Source organism: Rutilus rutilus, assembly GCF_951802725.1.
Source record: "Rutilus rutilus genome assembly, chromosome: 23".
In the NCBI taxonomy this organism is placed as follows: domain Eukaryota; kingdom Metazoa; phylum Chordata; class Actinopteri; order Cypriniformes; family Leuciscidae; genus Rutilus; species Rutilus rutilus.
The window spans coordinates 14,484,039-14,492,673 of NC_140233.1; the positions used below are offsets into that span (position 1 = coordinate 14,484,039).

Here is an 8,635-nt window from a genome sequence, read left to right on the forward strand (position 1 = left end):
TGCTGGTATTTGGCTTTTTTCCTCTCTGCAGCTTCCTCACAGCCCTCCTCCCACGGCACCGTCAACTCCACCAGGATGATCTTCTTTCCCTCTGGAGACCGCATGATGATGTCGGGCCTTAGAGTTGTGGACAATACCGCCTCGGGGTAGTGGAGTTTCCTCACAAGATCAACTTCCATTTCCCATCCCTAGGCTGGCTGCTGGAAATTCTGCCTGGCTTGGCTGTGGACGACAGGTCTTTGGCCCTCTTTCACAAAGGTGCTCAGCAGTGGTCTTGCTTTGACTGTTTGTTTCTTCCTCCTTTTTTGCTCCAGGATGTCTGCGAGCACCGCCAACACCTTGTCATGGCACCACCAGTATCTCCCCTGTGTCAATGCGATCTTACAGAGTGTGCGCCATTAGCTACGTTTACATGGACACAATCGGAATGAAATCAATACGATTGATGAATCCGGACAAGGTGTTTACATGAATGATAAATAAAGTAATCAGGTTGATGTGCGCATTTATATGTCACAAGTTTCAAATCGGATCTGATGTTTTGACATGCGCACACTGCACGAATATACAGAGTTTCCCACTTTTCGCGCATAAATATTCTCCTCTATTGGTTCTTTATTTGATTTAAACAGCAGACGTAATATTAATTAGTCTCTGGTCATAATTTAGAGCATATTAACCGTTTTGCCGTGCTGCTTATTGATCACGCAGTAAAAATGCCCCTCCCCGCGGCCAAAACCAGACGTCTGTGGATGAGAATCCAAAACAAGGACTGGTGGGACGTTGTCCTTCTTCACTTCACAGACGCGCGAGTGAAATGAGAATTTTAGAATGACGGGAAACTTATTACAGTTTTTCTCGATTGCTTAAACACATTTCTTGAAACTATGCCTCGTATTCTCAAAACTATAAACACAAATCCATAACGTCTCACCCAATTCCCCAAACATCCTATTTTCAGGTCAAAATGAAGCTCTACACTCAAAACCATTCACTCTTGCTGAAAAACCAAACTTTGCCCTCAGACAGGACACACAAGCCCTCAAAATCACACACACTACAACATAGTCTAACACACTGGTCCAATAAATTCAAAACAACATTTCCAAAACTGGTAAGTTATGTTGCTTGTGGTTCCCCGCCTCAGAAACCTTTTCACATGATGAACACTAAAGACACAACCAATGGATACATTGGCACATTTTTATTCATTCATGTACTAAACAGTACAACACACCACAACTACAACGACAGAGAAACAATATAATTGGTGAAGTGTAGAGGACAACAGCAGATCGATGAGAAAATTCCTCTGGAGGAGGCGACACAAATAAAGAGAGATTTCTTCCAAAACCATGACCATTTCAGGTTACAGTCTGTTTTTCTAATTGAACTTTGTGTTCCCAAAAATTATTCTGAAAGACTTGATTCACACTGTTTAGGTCAGATTTTGTTTTCAATTTCAATCAGTTTTCTACACTCACACATTGGGGTTCACAGTGATGCCACAGAAGAACAGGTTTTGGTTTCCCAAAGAACCTTTCAGTGAACAGTTCTTAAAAAAATTGTTTTAGTGTGAAGAACATTTTATACACTAGCATCCTTTTCCATAAAGAACCTTCTTTTTTGGATTAAAAATGTTCCATGGACGTTACTATTCTTAATAGCTGGTTAGCAAGATATTTGGAATAAACTAAACCACCTTACAAAAAGTGCTTTGTCATTTTCAACAGATGCCTCTTGAATGAGGATAAAGCAACTATTAAATGTCTTGCTGTCAAACTGACACAAAATCTTGTTGATCATATCAAAGTAAGTTTTTAAATGTTTTTAAAGGCCTGTTTACACTTAACATGAATTTAGATGTATTGCAAAAATGCAGATATAGATTGCGAGACTATAATAAATCATGTTTTTTTTTATCCATCTTTGCCAGAAATCACTGCCACAGCTCACTGAGCAGATAAAAACACAGTTGTGGGAAGTGAAGAATGAGCTCAAGGAGTGTGAGGCTGGACCGCCACTGGACACTAAGGGAGCCAAACAGTTCCTCATTAAAGTAGGATCTTAAGTCATCGCATCTTCTTGCTTCTGAGAATTATCATTTGGAGTTCAAGCAGCTGGAACCATATTGTGTTTGTTGGGATTTTCTCCTTCTTCCTTATGTAACGGCTCTAAAAATATCTTGGCGTCAGTGATAGTCCCAAATATCATCACTGTTCAGGCACATGTACACCCCATTGTCTGACACTAGGTGGTGCTATGGTTATGGTAGAGTTCGTATTCTAAATTATTTTCACACCCACATGTCTTTTTTAACCTCCCCAGAGACAACACTTTTGCCGTAAAATGATAATGTGTGAAAACATGTTAATGTAACAAATATTTTTTCTTTATCACAGATCCTAACAAGATTCAATGATCAAATCTACTCCTTATCATCAAGGGAGCTGATTAATGCAGAAAATTTGTTTGTCCAGCTTCGGGCTGAATTCAAGAAGTGGAATGATCATCTTAACAGCACAAAAACATCCTGTCAGTATATTTTCAATATTAAACATTAAACCTTGAATTCACTTTTGTTGGGATTTTACAAGAAAGTTAAAGTTAATTTAATGAGAAATCCATCTTGTTCCTAAACAAGTTTGCAGTTTGAAAGAGTTTAGCTAGACTTATAGAGGGAGGGAACTGCTCGGTTTCAGCAACTACAGAGGGTTTGAGTTGGTTCTGCAGGAGCATGTGGCCAAACTTAAGAAGCCAGCCATTGAATTGCTCATTGCAATCAAAGGTACAATCACACATCTGATCTCCATTATAAAACCAAAAGATTAGATCACAATTTAATTCATGTTTAATAGCACATCTATATTGTGAAACTTGTCTTTCTGATGTATGTATTTCTCCTGAAGCCATCATCCTCAAGCAATTCAAAGATGTGTCCTATAGATGTTTTCAGAACTACCATGTACTTCAAAACATCACTGTGGTAAATATTGCTACAATTATCTTTTTCTCTCTCTTTTTTCCCCCCAGGTATTTATTTGGGGATAAAATCCCTTGTATTGGCCTAATGTCATTGTTTTATTGTTTGTTTTTGCAAAAAAAAAAAAAAAAAAAAAAATGACAGAACAATGTTGGCTTTCTGACAAACGGTAACACTTTATAATAACGTTCAATTGTAAGTCATTTATAAGTGGTTAGTTAATGATTAACTAATTATTTACAAAACATTCATAAATGATTAGCAAGTGAAATACTAACATTTTATGTATGTTTTGTAAATTCTGTTACAAGTCATTTACAAGTGATTAGTAAATGATTAACTAATTATTTACGAAACATGACTATGTGTTCATAAATGATTAATAAGTGATATGTTCATTATTGTATGTATGTTTTGTATATTCAGTTGTAAATCATTTACAATGATTAACTAATCATTTACAAAACATGAATATGCGGTTCATTAATGTTTAATAAATTATGTTTTTTTATTTTATGTATGTAGCAATTAGAGGGTGCAGAAAGTGTTGGAAATGCCTTGTATACACGTACAGATCATTTGTAACAGGTAAGTAACAGTGTTCAACACAATGATCTGTAAACGCATGAATAAATCATTTACAACACTTTCTGCATCCCCTAATCTAAAGTTTAAACTATTCATCACTTGTAAATGTGTTACACATCATTCGTAGATTACCACTTCAAGAATCAATATGGCATAAGATCAACGAATCGTATCTACGAATGATGTGTAACACATTTACAAGTGATGAATAGTGTACACTTTAGATTAGGGGATGCAGAAAGTGTTGTAAATGATTTATTCATGCGTTTACACATCATTGTGTTTAACACTGTAGTGTGTACTGCAGTGTAAGTGCTGACTGGTGAGGGTATAAACAGCTGTCTTCTCTGAAACACATGGAGTCTTTAACCACTGTGCACCTGATGTGAACAAAACATAATGAACATATCACTTATTAATCATTTATGAACGCATAGTCATGTTTCGTAAATGATCAGTTAATCATTTACTAATCACTTGTAAATGACTTGTAACGAAATTTACAAAACATACATAAAATGTTAGTATATCACTTGCTAATCATTTATGAATGTTTTGTAAATGATTAGTTCATAATTAACTAACCACTTATAAATGACTCACAACTGAACGTTATTATTGTTACCGGGCAGGGACCACTACAAAAGTTCTATACTATAACACATTGGTTATAGTAAATGGAAGCTCGAGCATGATTTCTTGATGTGCAAGAACCAATGAGGTTCATTCTTGTGTGTTACGCAGCACGTTTGAGCTTCCGCAAGAAGGATGAGCTTCTTTTTATGTTCTCTGATCAATGTTTATATGTAAAAAAAGCCTAAATTCAGTGTCTGTTCATCATTTAAAGCGATCGTGTCTCTTCAGAAATGTTTAACTAAACCGCTCTATTCATATGGATTATTTTTACGTTCTCTTTCTGAACTTTTTGAATTTTCAAAGTGGTAGTGGTAGGTTTTTAATGACATGAGGGTGAGTAAATGATGACAAAATGTAATTTTTTTGATGAAAATATCCATCTTTGCAATGATAATCAACATTATGCCACAAATGCTTTTAATTGAACTGAATTTGTACTTCTTTATTTGAAACCATAGAACAAAATCTACAACATTCAGTCAAGTCAGGAAGACAAAACGAAGCAGAGGATCTTAGAGCAGTTGGAAATGGAAAACATGGTCTACACTCAAGATCCCATCTACTTGAAGTTCTTGAGTGAGATTAGCGAATAGACATTTTCAGAAGATCAGTTACCTGTCTTTGACATAAAGAGCAAGTACAGTGAAATGCTCCAGGCATATTATGAGGTAGATATTCTTTCAGTAACAAATATAATTGTTTTTCTCCCTGACTGAATGGACTGCAGTACTTGTGTGTGGATGTTACTCTTTGATTGTCTTTCAGGTTGTGGTGCAGCGAATGGCTGACCAACTGCCCATGATGATCTCATTTTTCATGTTGAAGCAGACTGCTGAGCTCCTGTCTACTGACATGTTGAGTTTACTGGATGGGGCAAATGTGGGTGAGCTCCTGGTTGAGGACTCAAGTTGGTACAAGACGCAGATTCCTACAAACTCGCTTGGACCGTTTAACTGCTACTCAGGAAGTACTTAGTGATTTTAATTGAGGGACCTACTGACTTGGTTGGAACATGCATACCTGTCAACACTCCCGTTTCCCCCGTTTGTATGGCCCAAACGTCGTTATAAAAATAATCACATCAATATATTATTCCAAGGTTGTCCAGTTGTCAGATCTTGTATGAAACCCATCCAACTCGCGCAATCAACACATCATACAAATTTCAACCCATTTGTGAGCTCAACCTGGCAACCTAGGCCTACAACCCAGTTGTGCCGTCGATATCTGCACAGGTAGGCTAGTAGACGCGGGAAGTTGAATAAGCGTTACTGGTAGAAATGGGAAAAGACCAAAAATATTTAAAATAAAAAAAATATTAAAAAGTAAATATTTATCCTTTGGCTGCATGGCGTTACATTATATGATGCGCTTTTATTCTTGCTAATGCTTTTAAACCATTCAAGACATATCTTAGGCTACTTATTTTATAAAACTTTAAAAGCGGAAAGCGCATCACTCATTCCTGGGAATACATTTGACATCGCAGTCTGACCTTGACGGAAATAAATATCCTACGCCAAAAGTACCAGAGAAAAAGTCTCAGCTGTGCTCAGATTTGTAAACCGCAGTTGCTTTGGTTTTTCAATCCGTACCCGTTTCGCCCCGTGGCTCAAAAGGGACACAACAAAAATAGGGACACACGAGAAAGCCAAAATAGAATGCAAAATGTATTAACAAAATAGAACTATACAGACAATAATTTTTTAATTGAATTTTTCTATGATTTGGCGATGGGTTGTGTAAAGATGACATGAAACAGCATGTGGTTGAACTGAAACCCCCCCAGGCCTCCCATATTTTGGTACCCAAATGTTGACAGGTATGAACATGTCATGTGATTTCTTGATCTCCTCATGCGTTCTTCTTTTGATGTCTTATGGCGGTTGTCAAACCAGTTTATGTTACAGTTTATGCTTTTATTCTTGCTAATGCTTTTAAACCATTCAAGACATATCTTAGGCTACTTATTTTATAAAACTTTAAAAGCGGAAAGCGCATCACTCATTCCTGGGAATACATTTGCCATCGCAGTCTGACCTTGACGGAAATAAATATCCTACGCCAAAAGTACCAGAGAAAAAGTCTCAGCTGTGCTCAGATTTGTAAACCGCAGTTGCTTTGGTTTTTCAATCCGTATCCGTTTCGCCCCGTGGCTCAAAAGGGACACAACAAAAATAGGGACACACGAGAAAGCCAAAATAGAATGCAAAATGTATTGACAAAATAGAACTATACAGACAATAAAAAAAAAAACTACGTACAACGGTAACGGTGAACAAATTCATAATCCGTGCATGCTTTCGGAATCGTTTTTTTGTAAATCGTTCTTTCGCAATTGTTGTTTGTAATTTTCAGTTCCTGTGAAAAATTGTGAAATACTGTTCCAATAGGTGAAGTCACACAACAATAGCAGATTGATTACATAACAATATTTGGATATAATATTCAGTTCCAGTGAACATCTGTTCCAGTTAATGGGAGTATACACAGGTGATGTGTAATATTCAGTACCAGTAAACTCCACCCGCTGGAACCGTTTCTTACAGTAACTGAATATTACACAACATCACCTGTTCAGTTTTGAAAACTGTAGCCTACTCACAGATTTGTGGCCTATACCTTTTTTTAGAAATCTGTTTTTCTGTATATTGATTTGTTGTGTATTGTTAAGATGAATACAACTGTCTTAACTGAATTTTTCTATGATTTGGCGATGGGTTGTGTAAAGATGACATGAAACAGCATGTGGTTGAACTGAAACCCCCCCAGGCCTCCCATATTTTGGTACCCAAATGTTGACAGGTATGAACATGTCATGTGATTTCTTGATCTCCTCATGCGTTCTTCTTCTTTTGATGTCTTATGGCGGTTGTCAAACCAGTTTATGTTACATATTCCATCACCTACTGGGATGGAGTGTGAGGTGTTGATATCAAGAGTAAATGTAAAACCTATATTTCATTATATAACTGTAATTTTCAGAATATTTATAAGAGTTTTATGACATTTATAAGAACTATTTAGCACTTCTGTAATCTCAGAGAATTAATGCCAGCAGATTTTAACTCCTCTTAACTGGAGTCTTTCACAATCAAATGCCCTACTTTTAATCAACACATGCTCTACTGTTTCTGGAAGTCCACAATGATTACACTGGCTGGATTCATGTTTTTGATTGATTTATTAAGAGTAGAGTGTCCAATTTTTAACCGAGATATACCATTCCTTATAAACATAAGCTTTCTGAAACCTACTTTAATAAAATCTTTAATTTACTCTTCTTTCAAGGGTATGTGCATTTTATGCTTAAGAGCCTGTTTGATCTTGTCCACCTCCTCATTTCCCTTCACTTCAGCATGAGCCGGCACCCATAAAAAAACTGCTATATTCTTAGTTGGCATATTCTGTACAAACTTTGTAGTTATTCTATGTTTATAATCATTGATTATTCTACCATAATCAATAGATGACGTAATCAATACACAGTATACCCTTTTTAGAGAATGCCTTGTGGTTGTCGCACAGCAATCCACTCCTACCACTCCTGCCTCTAAATGCTTTCGTCTTGTGATCAATACAGCCAGACGTTACACCATCTACACTCCCAGATACCTTTAGTGATACTTGCTCTAATGTTTATGTAACTTCAGGAGTTTTTTTTCTTTTTTGAAAAACATATTACCTTTGTTTTTCCCTACATACTGCAGGTTTCTCCCTCTTTTCATTGAGCTTTGTCATCCCTGTATACTGTTTTTTCTATTCCTGATTCTCCTATAACTGATTTAGTTTTCCCCAAAAATATAATTTATCATAGTATAAAAAATATTGGGCTACAAACACTACCTTGAGGGGTTCCATTGTCTATTTGATAAATATCAGAGAAGTCAGTACCATACTCTCACTTATTTGTTCTTGCGGGAAATCCATAGGGTTGGGTGTCGTTTGGGTTTTTTATGATACCGGTGCCAAATCGATACTTTAAAAACGGTAGGGGTGCCTAAACGGTGCCTGAACCGATACTTTTTTAAAGAAAGAGCCACAAAATGATGGTGAATGACAATAAAGAAAAGCTTTTTTATTGAAAAAATAAATAAATAAAATTGAATACTATACTTAAATACTATTATAGTATACTTGAATACTTGAATGGTATACTTAAATATATAAGTAAATTCAAGACAGAACTAATTTACATAAAGTCACCTAACCCAACTACAATAATTTAACACTAAATAACAGTTACAGTGGGCTACTAACAACAGTCTGTAGCCTATTCTTGTTATGCTACAAACCAGCTTTAAATTTTGGTAATCTTTTGCAGAAATATGACCACATTTGCCTTCTCTGAAAAAATACGACACTTCTCCTGACTTGTGTGCATGTCTTGCACAAGGTGAGCATTATTTTAGAACTCATCACCCTAAA

General features: G+C 36.2%; 1 pseudogene across 1 annotated transcript; it reads left to right on the plus strand.

Annotated features, from left to right (window-relative positions):
• The first annotated feature begins 315 nt into the window (after positions 1-315).
• LOC311283292 (interferon-induced GTP-binding protein Mx3-like) lies at positions 316-5,182 on the plus strand (annotated as a pseudogene). The gene is made up of 7 exons: positions 316-390; positions 1,937-2,059; positions 2,403-2,539; positions 2,652-2,788; positions 2,910-2,986; positions 4,666-4,875; positions 4,973-5,182. The product of its transcript is annotated as an interferon-induced GTP-binding protein Mx3-like (transcript).
• Positions 5,183-8,635: the final 3,453 nt, after the last annotated feature.